Source organism: Danio rerio, chromosome 9 (genome assembly GCF_049306965.1).
Source record: "Danio rerio strain Tuebingen ecotype United States chromosome 9, GRCz12tu, whole genome shotgun sequence".
NCBI classification, from domain to species: Eukaryota; Metazoa; Chordata; class Actinopteri; order Cypriniformes; family Danionidae; genus Danio; species Danio rerio.
In genome coordinates, this window is record NC_133184.1 from 40,823,346 (window position 1) to 40,836,619 (window position 13,274).

General features: G+C 32.5%; 1 protein-coding gene across 1 annotated transcript in view; it reads left to right on the top strand.

Moving 5' to 3' along the window:
* The window catches only part of cps1 (carbamoyl-phosphate synthase 1, mitochondrial), a 111,007-nt gene that overhangs the window by 81,854 nt on the left and 15,879 nt on the right, over nt 1-13,274 (top strand). The window lies entirely within an intron of this gene.

Sequence of the window (13,274 nt, forward strand, 5' to 3'; positions counted from 1 at the left end):
TGTTGGTCTATATTTGACAATAAAACATGGGTCCCAAATTATCTTGAACTGGTTAAATGAACTTCTAGACAGTCTTATTTTTTCCAACTTTAGGAAGAAGAGGGTATCACAGATTCACTGTGGTGGGTTTGGAGGTTTCTGATCCTTCCGCCTAAGCAATATTAGTCGTTTGGCCAGGAGCACAATAAAAGCTATGCACTATGGCATTTTAATGTAAATCTTAAGTGTAAGTGAAATGTTAAGTACTTTCATGGCGTTACATATGCTAATGGTGTGAATCACAATGGTGCTTGATTTGAATTAATGGTGCTTTAAAAAGTCTTGTTGTTTATAAAATAGTGGGAACACCAAAATTGCTAAATATTATTAGAGTTTAAGAATGACGGTTTTATATATTACATAGGTAGTTTTCAATCACATGGTTCTGGTGACGTGCAAAATTTAGATGGAGGGAAGTAAAAAAAAAAAAACGTAACGGGAGACAAGGAGGAAAGTCCCTATTTTTGCAATTTATACCACATTTTAAAGTAAATAAAAATAGAAAATAATCATATATGTTGACATGATCATGATCATGAAGAGAGCTGATCTTTCTACTGAACTAAAACATATTTGCCTGTCATTGAGGCGGTAGATACTGTATAATTACGTTACATGAAAATACTATAGTGTTTGGAAGTATGCTATAGATAATTACTTGAATTAAACTGCCATAGTCATTATATTATTGCTGTGGTATGACCCAACTGTAGTAATGAAGTTATTCAATTGACCTTATTCTTCAATGCGGAAGTGCGCTCATCTTTGCTATTGTTTTAGAACTTCCAATTGAGTTTCCAATGGGAGAAATGACTAGGAATAATAAAAGGCAGAAATGATCAAACTACTTGATCTACAAACAAGTGTTTGCATGATAATACAGACAAAGTAGAATAATATAATAAAATATAAAATATCAGAAAATATCAGTTTGCAACATCAAGCAGCAAAACGAGCTATTTTTAACATCTAAAAATAAATGGAAGTGAATGAGACCGTAAGTCTCGAGCCAAAGATTAAAATGGCTGCGCCCACTCATATGCGGTTTTCTACGCTATAATCCTAATGCACCACAGTTTACACTAACATTACAGTATTTATTACAGTTTATCAGTTTACTATGCTGCAGTATTCTGTAGCATTCATTAACAAAGAGTCATACACATTATACACTTTACTATGTGGTTCAAAAACATGTTTATTATAAGTTACTATAGTTTTTTCCCCATGCAGATATCTTCCAGACATCACGGAATAACAGATGAAAGCATACAAAAGCGTGGATGCATATTCTACATAATTCTTTATTTATTTTTGTAAGGGGGGAAAAATGCTCCACAATAATAACAGTTTAGTTTTGTCGCAGGGGTTACATGTACCATCAACAAATATTCACTACTGCTGTGCATATAGATGTTATGTTATGGTTGTTTATTCTGCCGAAACGCCAGTAAAGACTTGGATTATTGCAAAACAAGACACTGACTTCATTGCAGTGAATACATGGCAGAGTACGTCATTTATATTCTCCTGGATTTTGTATAAGTGTGGTGGTGTTTGCATCTGATTTTTATATACAACACATTAGCATATTTATATCTAAGTCTATATATAAACTTCATAAGTACTGTCAAACTAATTATCGTGTTCTAAAAAGGTTTTTACACATGGATGTATTGAAAAAAAATGTTTATTACATGCTGCCTTTTCTTCCATTTTTTAGCCAGTTTCTTGAACTAAAACTTTGGAAGTCTATAAAAGCTGTTCGGCATTTCATATTTTGGCTGATTTAAACAATTATAAACAACACAAAACTGAAATATTTTTTATGTAGTATTTATGTAGAAGAACCACTTCCTGCCCTCCATCTGAATTTCACACGTCATCCATGATGTCATGTGAAAACAACCTCTAAATATATTCTAAAACACATTCATTCTTAAGATGGAAAGCTTTTTCTTTAGCAGGCATTTTTCCAGTCTTCAGTGTCATGTGATTTTTTCTAAATAAATACTGAATTAATCAATATTTAAAGATTTTTTTTTGATGAATAAAATTCAAGTGAACATAATTTACTTAAAATAGAAACCGTTGTTATGTTCTAAAAATCTTTCCTTGCACTCTTTTGCTAAATTCCATGCATTTAATTCTTAATAAATATTTTTTTTTTTATTCTAATAAAACATAATGTTGCATTAATCATTTTTAGATAATAAAATATCAATATCATTTTCAAAAAGAATAGACCAATATTTTCAGTCTGTCCAAATGGAATAAGATGTTTAACACATTTGCAGACTATACTGCTGTAGATAATTTGTACTCCTGTTTGGCTTATTTGTCTTATCAAATAACTAGTTACTCTTTCCTGAGTGAGCCAGTTAATCGGCTTGTAAAGTGATTGATTGTACAATTAAATTACTGGAGTGTTAGAGCTGGTTTGTATCACAGGTTCAGGAGTCAGAGTTGTTACGTGAGTCTAAGACACTTGCCGCCTGAATGGTGTCTCTATTCTCCCAAAGTCATTTCCTGTGAAATGATCAAGGAGTTTCAGTGCAATAGCCGCAAAAGAGGAGCCAATCACAAGGGAATAATCCCCGTCTCCTGCCAATCTCAAAGTTTTAAATACCTCATTTAGTGCTGAGAAGAATTTTAAACAGCCAACTGGATGTTTCAGTTGAAGGGAAACGTATAGGGGATTTACACTCTCTTGCAAGATTAAAGATTCATTCACTCTCTCTTCTTCAAATGCATCTTCGTGATCTCTTTTTTTAAGTTTCCCAGAGGAAGGTAATGTCTTGAATAATACAAAAATTAACGTAATAACAGATTTCTGTTTCTAATAAATGCAATTCTTTTGCAAGTTTGTATTCATCAAAGAATTGAGACCAAAAAGTAAGTAGCACAACTGCTATCAATATGGATAAGGAATAATACTTATTTAGGAAGTCTGGATCACAGTCACAACATTTACATAGACATCAGTAATCTAATTATTTGACTTAATCTGAAAAAGGCAGTAATATGATTAAGGTGTTTACATGAGTTGCTTTTTAAATGTTCCTTTCATGATCCCATTTTACATGTTATTACACATAATTCGATTAACATCATTGCATCACCATGCTATCCACATTTCCTGTAATTTCAGGAATTTAATTTTACATTTTTTTACTTTAACTGCAGTTTGGCACTTTCACTTTTATTTAGGAACATTTCATGCATGCTCTCTGTGGCAAACGAGATATTGGATGCAAGTATGAACTGCTGGGAAAGTGTTTTGTTTTAACTAAATTTGATACTGCACACTGTATGGGAGACAAAAAAACCTCCGTATTTCACGCTGCAGGTGTCTGTGGTTCTTCACAGACTTGGTAAGTGCACAGAATAGTGTCAAACAGAAGTGTGTGTATAGACTATCCTGTCGCAAAATGCAGCGAAAATCCCACATGATGGTATTAGTTTGATTGCAGTGTTTACACGCTTGTCCATACTGTACATCACTTCTATAATACAACAAAAAGGCATACTTCAAATGTCTTAATTTAATTTTTGTTTAGTTCGATTATGACTTTAGTCGGATTAAGGTCATCAAAATAAATTAGAGTATTGTCTTAATCATATTAAGATTGAATTATTGGTGTCCATGTTAACATACTAAATATGATAACACAAGTTTTAAGTGTCATTTTTTTTATGAACTGGACAAAAACAACAACTGAAAGCTGAATTAGTACAGTAAGTTTTCCATTGATGTATACTTTGTTAGCTTATGAAAATATATTTCAGAGGTACAATTATTTGGAAATCTGAAATCGAAATAATGAGAAAATCACATTTAAAGTTGCCTAAATGAAGTACTTAGCAAAGAACATTACTAATTAAAAATGTAGTTTTGGTGTATTTACAGTAGGACATTTAGAAAATACAGTCACGGGACATGATGTTTACTTAATATTACAATAATTTTTGCTCCAGTTTCACAAATATAAAGTGACTCTTAAAACTACGGTAATGGCTGCTGTGCCATCACAAGCATTATTGTTTTTTTTAATATATTAATATGGAAAGTTATTATTTTTGATAAACTAATTGCAATTGGTGAGTACAAAAGAGCTTAAACATTTTTTAATATCATACACTGAACAGTAATACTCTCAGTGTTGGGGGGCAAGTTATTTTTTAAAGTAATGCATTACAATATTGAGTTACTCCTTAAAAAAGGTTACTTGCGTTAGTTACTTTTTGTAATAAGTATTGCGGTATTTTATTTTTGTCACTTTGACGTTACTTTTTATTACCTGGCTGAGGCTTTAACTCTTTCAGAACTATTTTTTTCGTTCTTTTTTTTTTAAATAGAGGAACTCTGCATTTAACAATGCACTGTATAACCTCCATTTACATAAAAATAATGTACACAAAAATATTTTAGGATACTAACTTCCTGACCCCAGAGTAATATATGCTGTATATACAGAGTATTGAAGGTTGAAAGCAATATGTTTTCTCCTTTTATACTATTTGTTATAAGTAAAATCACTATTCATTGAGACAATCCCTTTTCCTTTTCTTCTATGCATTCAAAATAATGAACACATTCTCTCATTGACTGCGTGATTTATTGCGACTACTTTTAATTCAGCAATTTATTTTTTGAAAGCTAATCAATTAAATTAAAAGAGTAAATTGCATTACATTTTCAAAACTGTAACTCAAATATTATTATTATTTTTTAAGTAATGCATTAACTTTACTTGTTACCTTGAAAAGTAATATTAATATGTTACTACACAACACTACTCTCCACCTTTTCAGCTTCTATCATCCAATCACATTGCAGTAACTGAGAGCAACTGGGCATGTGGATGTTGAGTTCAAGTCCTCTGTGGAAGGTTGCAATTTCTATACATTTTCAGTACAGTACAATCAATACAGAACTACCTAGTGGTTATTTCTTATGACCTGGTGTGCCATCATTAAATGTTCATCAGTGTTTTTGCTTTTTTAATATATGTAATGAATAGGGTTGGGTCTCGTTTGGGGTTATTTCGATACCGGTGCTAAATCGATACTTTTAAAATGGCACCGGTGCCAAAAAGGTGCTGGAACAGATACTTTTGAGCCACAAAAGTATGGTAGTTGACACGAGAAAATGACTGACACTGAAAAATATATTTTAATAATTTTACTTGAACAATTTAATTACATTTTGAGGTATACATCAATTCATATTTTATTTATTTGATTAGAATTGCATATATATTTATTTTTACCATTTTTTTGTTAGCATAAATGCAAAATTTGCATTTTGCAATTAACATTACATCAGCTTACTACTAACCTGTGGAAAGGCTGTCATAAAAATCAGGAAACACCTTTTTTTCAAGGGTTTGGGCTTGTAACTACCTTAACGTGGATGTCAGTAGTCTAATTATTTAAGGTGTGTACACGAGTTGCTTTTTAAATGTTCCATTTATGATCCTGTTTTACATGTTATAACACATAGATTGAGTAATGTCATTGTGTCACCACGCTATCCACATTTCCTCTGGAGTTTCATGTTATTTCAAGTGTTTCAGTTAAAATTTTTCAACTTTAACTGCAGTTCAGCACTTTCACTTTCTTTCAGCAACTTATTGTTCATGGCCCCGTAACAAACAAAGGTTTTGGATGACAATATGAAGTAAGGAGTTTTAATGTAATTTAATACCGCATGCTAAATGGAAAGAAAAAAACCTCCACATTTCGTTACGCGGGTGTCTGTGTTTTTTTAAAGGTAATGAAAAATTGCTGTTTATATGGTAGACTCTCAATCAGAGTATTGTCTTAGACACATTAAAATTGGAACATTGATTTCCATGTAAACGTACCCAGTGAAAGTGGCAACAAGAACAAACGCCTAACATCATCTACGGTGTCTGTATTTCATTATAAGTTGTTAAGAATTAAATATTTAGAGATGGTGTGACACAACATGTACCTATGTGTGCTTTTGATGTACCCCTTGATGCTTCTAACGTCCCTGTCGCAGCACTAGTGGCACCGAAATTCATATGCTGATTTGGTCTGGTGCATACAGTTGAAGCCAGAATTATTTGCCCCCCTAAATTATTAGCCTCCTTGTTTATTTTTCCCCCAATTTCTGTTTAATGAAGAGAAGATTTTTTTTTCAACACATTTCTAAACATAATAGTTTAAATAACTGATTTCAAATAACTGATTTATTTTATCTTTACCTTGATGAGAGTACATAATATTTTACTAGATATTTTTCAAGACACTTCTATACAGTTTAAAGTGACATTTAAAGGCTTAACTAGGTTAATTAGGTTAACTAGGCAGGTTAGGGTAATTAGGCAAGTTATTATATAACGATGGTTTATTCTGTTGACTATCCAAATAAATAAATAAATAAATAAAATAAAAATAGCTTAAATGGGCTAATAATTTTGACCTTGAAATGGATAAAAAAAAATTAACAACTGCTTTTATTCTAGCCAAAAAAAAAAAAACAAATAAGACTTTCTCTATAAGAAAAAAATATATATTATCAGACATACTGTGAAAATGTCCTTACTCTGTTAAATATCATTTGGGAAACATTTAAAAAAGAAGAAAAAAAAAAATCAAAGGGGACTAATAATTTTGACTTCAACTGTGGGTATGGCACCGGGTTTCAGTACCCAACTCTATTAATGAAGCTTCTGTGAACTGAACTGTTATATATTCTATTGTTAACACACAAAAAATAACATTTTGTAGTTGCAAATTAAATAGTTATTTAGTAAATGACAAAAAAATAGGTCAGTTAATTCAAGTCGCGCTCAAAACTTTTTTTTTTTTTTGTGGAGTGTTTATGTGCTTTAAACTTATAAATACAATCTTTTCTGACATGACTTGAATGCCACAAAGGTCAAGATGATCAAGTTCAAACTGAGCATCAAATGGGGAAAAAAAAAAAGTTGATTTAAGTTCCTTTGAAGATGCCATGGTTGTTGGTGCCAGACAAACTGCTCTGAGCATTTCAGAAACTATTGATCTTCTGGCATTTTCATGCACAACCATCTCTGGGGTTTAAAGAGAATGGAAAGTATCAAGTGAGCAGAAGTTCTGTGGGCGAAAATATGAGTCCACACTGATAAATTGTCATGTTTCATGTTTCCTCTTTTGTCAAGCTGGGCTTCATCTCAGAAATACAGCTCTGCCTTGCCTAACAAGTCCCCAATGTGAAGTCTTTACTGCTTTCCTCAGATGAAGGTCGGCGTGTAAGAGTTGTTCAAAGTGCATGGACACACTTTGCCTTTGTGCTTCATGAAAGTGCTCATTATCCTTGTTTGAGAACCTCTGCTTCTCAAATTAAGCAGAGTTTTTTGGGAAACACGTCTGCCGAGATAAACTCTCTCTCTCAAAAAAAAAAAAAAAACTAATACTGATTTTTCTCACTGGTGTTATGTGATACACTTGTCAGTGTACAATATTTGCAATTTCCTTCTGTAATGTATTCAGCGACCCATCGGGATCTGGAAGGCCTGGTTTCCATGCCAACTGCTGGCCTTTAAAGGAAGCTCTATAAATTGGTAATAGGGAAGACCACTCTTTGCTACTTGCTCTGGGATTCTCCTCGCAGGGTAGTCTGGATCCTTGGGGGGTTCAGTAGTAAATAATACATCTGCTGTGACGATGAACTCTCTCTGGAACCGTGCCCGGTGTGGAATAAAAGTAGTAGTAGTAGTAGTGGTAGAAAACTAGAAGTGTCCTTCACCTCCACGGTTCAGCATGGCAGAGATGCACGCTGGGATTTCTGCCACATTAACAGCCAACAATGCATCAATAACACAGAGAATCAAAGCTGCTTGTGTTTATTCCCACCGGTGCGGCTTCCTCTCGCATTTACATGCGTAAGTGAGGCTGGCTTATCCAGGGCTGATTAGATGGCTTCAAGGATGAGTTCCTGCATCAGAGGCCGAGGTGGTGTGCTAATCTGCGTCCCGTGTCCCCTGTGCTGGTAATGGGAGCTGTCTGCCTTTAATTGGAGGGATAAGGACGTCACTTCTCACCGGGCAATCAGCTCATAGCGTCACTCGAAAACTGCTTGAATGGAAGTCAATCTGCTCCCCTGTTGGTTCTGTCCGAAACATGTTCTGTATGCTAATACTCAGTACAACCAAAAACAGAAAGTCTTTCCCTTTACAAATGAAGTTTGCATAAAGCTGGGGTGTCCAAACTTGGTCCTGGAGGGTCAGTGTCCTGCATATTTTAGTTCCAACCCCAATTAAACGCACCTAAACCAGCTAATCAAGCTCTTTCTATGTTCACTAGAGCAGTGGTTCTCAAACTTTTTTCACCAAGTACCACCTTAGAAAAAAATTGTCTCTCCAAGTACCACCTTACGACGCTATTTTTTAACCAGTATTAAAAATAGCGTTGTGGGCCTAATTAAGCAGCTACAGGTGTGCACAGTTTAAAAACGATGCAGATTAATTCCTATTATTAAGAATATGTGTTATTGTCAGTCACTTTAAACATTTTAAATAGTCTGAACATTAACTGTGCTTGCAGGTAAAAAAAAAAAAAAAAAAAAAACGTTTTAGTTAAAATGTGCTTTTAAAGGTTCATAAAAAATGGCGCTGTTCTTAAAAAGTAAAAAGAAAACTGCTGCACTTAAATTTAAAGTATTCATAATAGCCTATTCATCAAAAGCTGGAAATGTTGCTTGGACCTCATAAATATAGGCTATATGTCATATTCATACACTTTTAGACAAATCTTGAAATGTTAAATGTACATATGACAGGGTTCATACAGGCACAGCCTAATGAAAATCAATTCCAGCACCTTTTTTTTTTTCAAGACTGACATGCTATGTATTGAAGACCTGAAATGTATTCTCAGCAACCCATAAAACATTGCATAGGAATAGATACACATAAAAAACATTAATAATAATAATAATAATAATAATAATATTTATTAATCATATATTAATAATATAATAAACCTGCACTTAATGCTTGTGAAATCTTTTTTGTACTCAAGGAAAAATACTATTACACTGCTAAAATAACACAAATTTTAGTAAATAATACTAATATTAGGTAAAAGTACAAAGTACTCTTTTAAAAAGTACTAGTTGGTTACTTTTGAAAAAAAAATAATCTGATTTTCATTATGAAATCACTTTTTTTTAAAAGTGTAAAAAGGTGTAAACCTGATTGAATGGTTTAATTGCTTAAATCTCAAAGCTACATGTATAGGAATTTGCACTAACAAAGGAAGTATGGTCGATTTTTCATTTCATGACAATTAATCTTTTTTCAATAGCACTGGCAAAACTACCACATAAACTTTAAGGCCATAGAGACACTTTTTGCCCATTTTTAAACAATATTTTCAAGCTTTGAAAGGTTTAATTAAAGTATATGGTAAAAATATTTAAATTTAGCCTTTTATTTACATATTTTACACTATTTTTCTTTACAATATGGCAAATCTGTTTCTTAAATAGCTGTACATCACATGTAGATTTTATTTTACACTTGATCTTAATCTAAAATACAAAAAAAAAAAATAATACAAGTACACGGTCAGTAAAAAAAAATAAATAAATGACTTCATTTTACTTGAAGTATTTGAAATATGACAACACTACATTTATCAAAGCAGTGCTTTAAGAGCCTTATTGTTAATTTTGATAAATAAACAATACGTAACAACGAATGTTTTGACCTGTAATGCTTTAAGACAGATCATAATACAGCTAAATGTATAAATCACACAAATACCTCATCCAGAAACATTTCCAGCATAATTCTTTTGTCGTAAAGAAATAAGTTCCACCTTTGCTAAAAGTAAGTTTCACTTCACAATACAGCCAAATAAGAAGACCATTTGCATTGTCATCGATCATGCATCAATCTAATTCTAAATACTTGATAACTTTGAATACTTTTGACTAAATTTAGTCAAGGAATAAAGATAAATAATGTCTACTTTAATAGTGGAGAGATCGCGATTGTATTCAATCTGAGCACACATGCGATCATGAGAGGACTTGCAGTTCATTTGAAAAAAAAAAAAGCCTATTTAGGAGCTCGCATATCTGTTTTAGCGATTTGCGTACATGAATGCGCTCTCTCGTGTTAAAATAAAGCACTCGCCACATTTGCAGAAATGAGTAATTGCGCAATACCAGTCTATGCGCAATACCTGCATTCCCGCGCCGCCATTCAGAATGTATTTAGAGGATTGACAGGTCAGAGGCGAGTCGACTGGCTGTCGGAGAGCGAAACGTGTATGTAGATCATCAAAAAGGCAGGAAATATGTCCGCAGTTTAATTACTCTGCTAGACATCTCTATAGTGAAAACATCCGAGAAGCATTATTCCAACAAAACATTTGTTTTTAAGTTGTTTTCTCTGTCTCTGCAACACAGAAAGCCTTTGTCCCGCCCTTACGTTTCACGCGACTAGAAAAGGTCGACTGTGATTGGCTACTTTTCATGTCTGTCAAATCACCTTCAGAATCAATGCTTAAACTTCGGAAACTGATTTTCAGCAGCTTATGTCACAAAGCACTAAAATAAACATTCTAAGCACAGCGTTGTGATCGTACGCTTCACCAAGCAGACAATGCTGATCACATCGATGTTATATTACGCATCAAAGGATTAAAAGTGTTAATTGTTTCTTTCATTATTTGGCGATTCCTCCGCGTACCACTAGGAGGAAGCCCGCGTACCACAGTTTGAGAACCACTGCACTAGAGACTTTCAGGTAGATGTGTTGTAGGAAGTTGGAGCTAAACTATGCTGGACAACAACACTCCAGGACAGAGGTTGGACACCCCTGGCTTAAAGCACATCACTAAAAATAAAATAAAAATTACAAGTCGCTAAATAGCAGAAGCTTTAAATTGTAAGATTGTCTAAACTCTTCTTTAAAAAAAAGGTTGAGCTAGAAGCTGATTCAACTTTCTAATCTGATTCAATTATTTATGCTAAGCTAAGCTGAAAGTGCTCACGACAGACCCGCTAATCAGCTGAATGGATTTATAAATGGTTAAACTCAACTGTTTAACTCTAGGAGCCAAAACAAAACTGAGATCTACTTTAATGGAATAGTCACCCAAAATGATATATACTGACCATTTACTCACCCCCAGGTGGTTCCAAACCTGTGTGAGGATATTTTGAGGAATGAAAATCAGTAGCCACCGACATTTATAGGCAGTGGTTTAGGTCCCTAACATTATTAAAAATATCTAGTTTTGTGTTCAATAGATTGTTTTGTATTCCCCAAATTATGAATGTATAACAGCATGATTCGTTTGGTTAAAATTACTGCATGTTGTGAGTTTGTGTTTCCTCCTGCTCATGTTTTGGCCTGTGGGTGGCAGTGGTGTAGCAGGTTTCTTGTTTTCTCACATGAGAAGTTTTCCTTTGATTGGTGAGAGTCACCCTAGCCTGTCGAATGCCCCTGCAACCATTAACCTTCTATTAAAAATGGACACATTAGACTTTTATTAAGCTTGTAAACATTTTCTTGCTTTCTTATTCCAGGATTTGTGGTAAACACTGAGAGATAATACTTCACAGATAAGTGTAAAGGAAAAAACCTTTCCTTTCCTAACTACTTAAACAATTAGTCAATTTTTTCACAATCTTCCGTGTTCATTTATTTGACAAGTAACTTTGTATTGTAGGATAACACATTTTTAACATTCAAGCACATCAAGGTACATTTTTACACCTATTAATAAATTCAGTTGACGTTTTGCCTTCCCATTATTTTAAAGTAATGTTTTCCAAGTGATCTTTAACAAACCATGGAAATTTTCACAGTATTCCTATAAAACAAAAATAATTTCTCTAATGATTTTATAATAAGTTATTTCTTATAGTTTGTCTTGAATAAAAGCATTTTTTTTATTTAAAAAAAACATTTTAAGGTCAGCATTATTAGCCTCCCTCAAAAGTATTTATATTTTTTGATTGTCTACACAACAAACCAGTTGTAAAATAACTTGACTAATCTAACTTTCCTAGTTAAACATAACCTAGTTGCCTTTAAATTACACTTTTATCTGAATACAATGATCTTGCAAAATAACTAGCAAAATATTATGCACTCACTATCACCATGGAACAGACAAAAAAAGTAGTTATTTGAAAATAGTTAAGCTATTATTTTTAAAAACGTAAAAAAAAATTATGTGTTTGAAGACTCGTGCTTTATGTCATACTTAAAACAAAAACAAAAGGCAAAACTAAACAAGTTAAATATTACCTTTATATGAGCGTGACTGAAAACTACTTTGTGTCAATGTGTTATATCTGTTTCCTGGTACTGGCCGACTGTTTGTAAATTCAAAACTGAATGTACACTCAATTTCAGATTAATAATAGCCTATGCATAGCTGAGGACTTCCTATATAATTTTTTTTTTTTTAAATCGCTATTGAAAACAAAAGTCTAATATAATCAACATTGGACATTTTGATAGTTTTTCTTTTGAAGTCTGAATTATTATTATTAATTAATTAATTACTAATTATTAATCCCCCTGTTTATTTTTTCCCCAATTTCTGTTTAATGGAAAGAGATTTTTTTAAACACATTTCTAAACAGAATAATTTTAATAACTCATTTCTAATAACTGATTTATTTTATCTTTGCCCTGATGACAGTAAATAATATTTTACTAGATGTTTTTCAAGACACTTCTATACTGCTTAAAGTGACATTTAAAGGCTTAACTAGGTTAATTAAGTTAGGCAGGTTAGGGTAATTAGGCAAGTTATTATATAACAATGATTTGTTCTGTAGACTATCGAAAAAAAAATTCTTGAATAGGCTAATAATTTTGACCTTAAAATGTTTTTAAAAAAATTAAAACTGCTTTTATTCTTGCCAAAATAAAACAAATAAGACTTTCTCCCGAAGAAAAAAATATTATCAGACATACTGTGAAAGTTTCCTTGCTTTGTTAAACATCATTTAGGAAATATAAAAAAATTAAATAAAATTTAAAAAGGGGGCTAATAATTCTGACTTCAACTCTAGCTTTTTAATCGCAGTGTGTATGCCATTGAGGAACAGGACTGCTGTTTGGAAATAAAATGAAGAATTAAATAATTAATTTAAGAATTGAATCATTAAAATGTATATAAATAAATCACAATTTAAATGGACAAATAAATAGACAGATTTAAATGTGTTTATTTGAATTGTGTTTTAA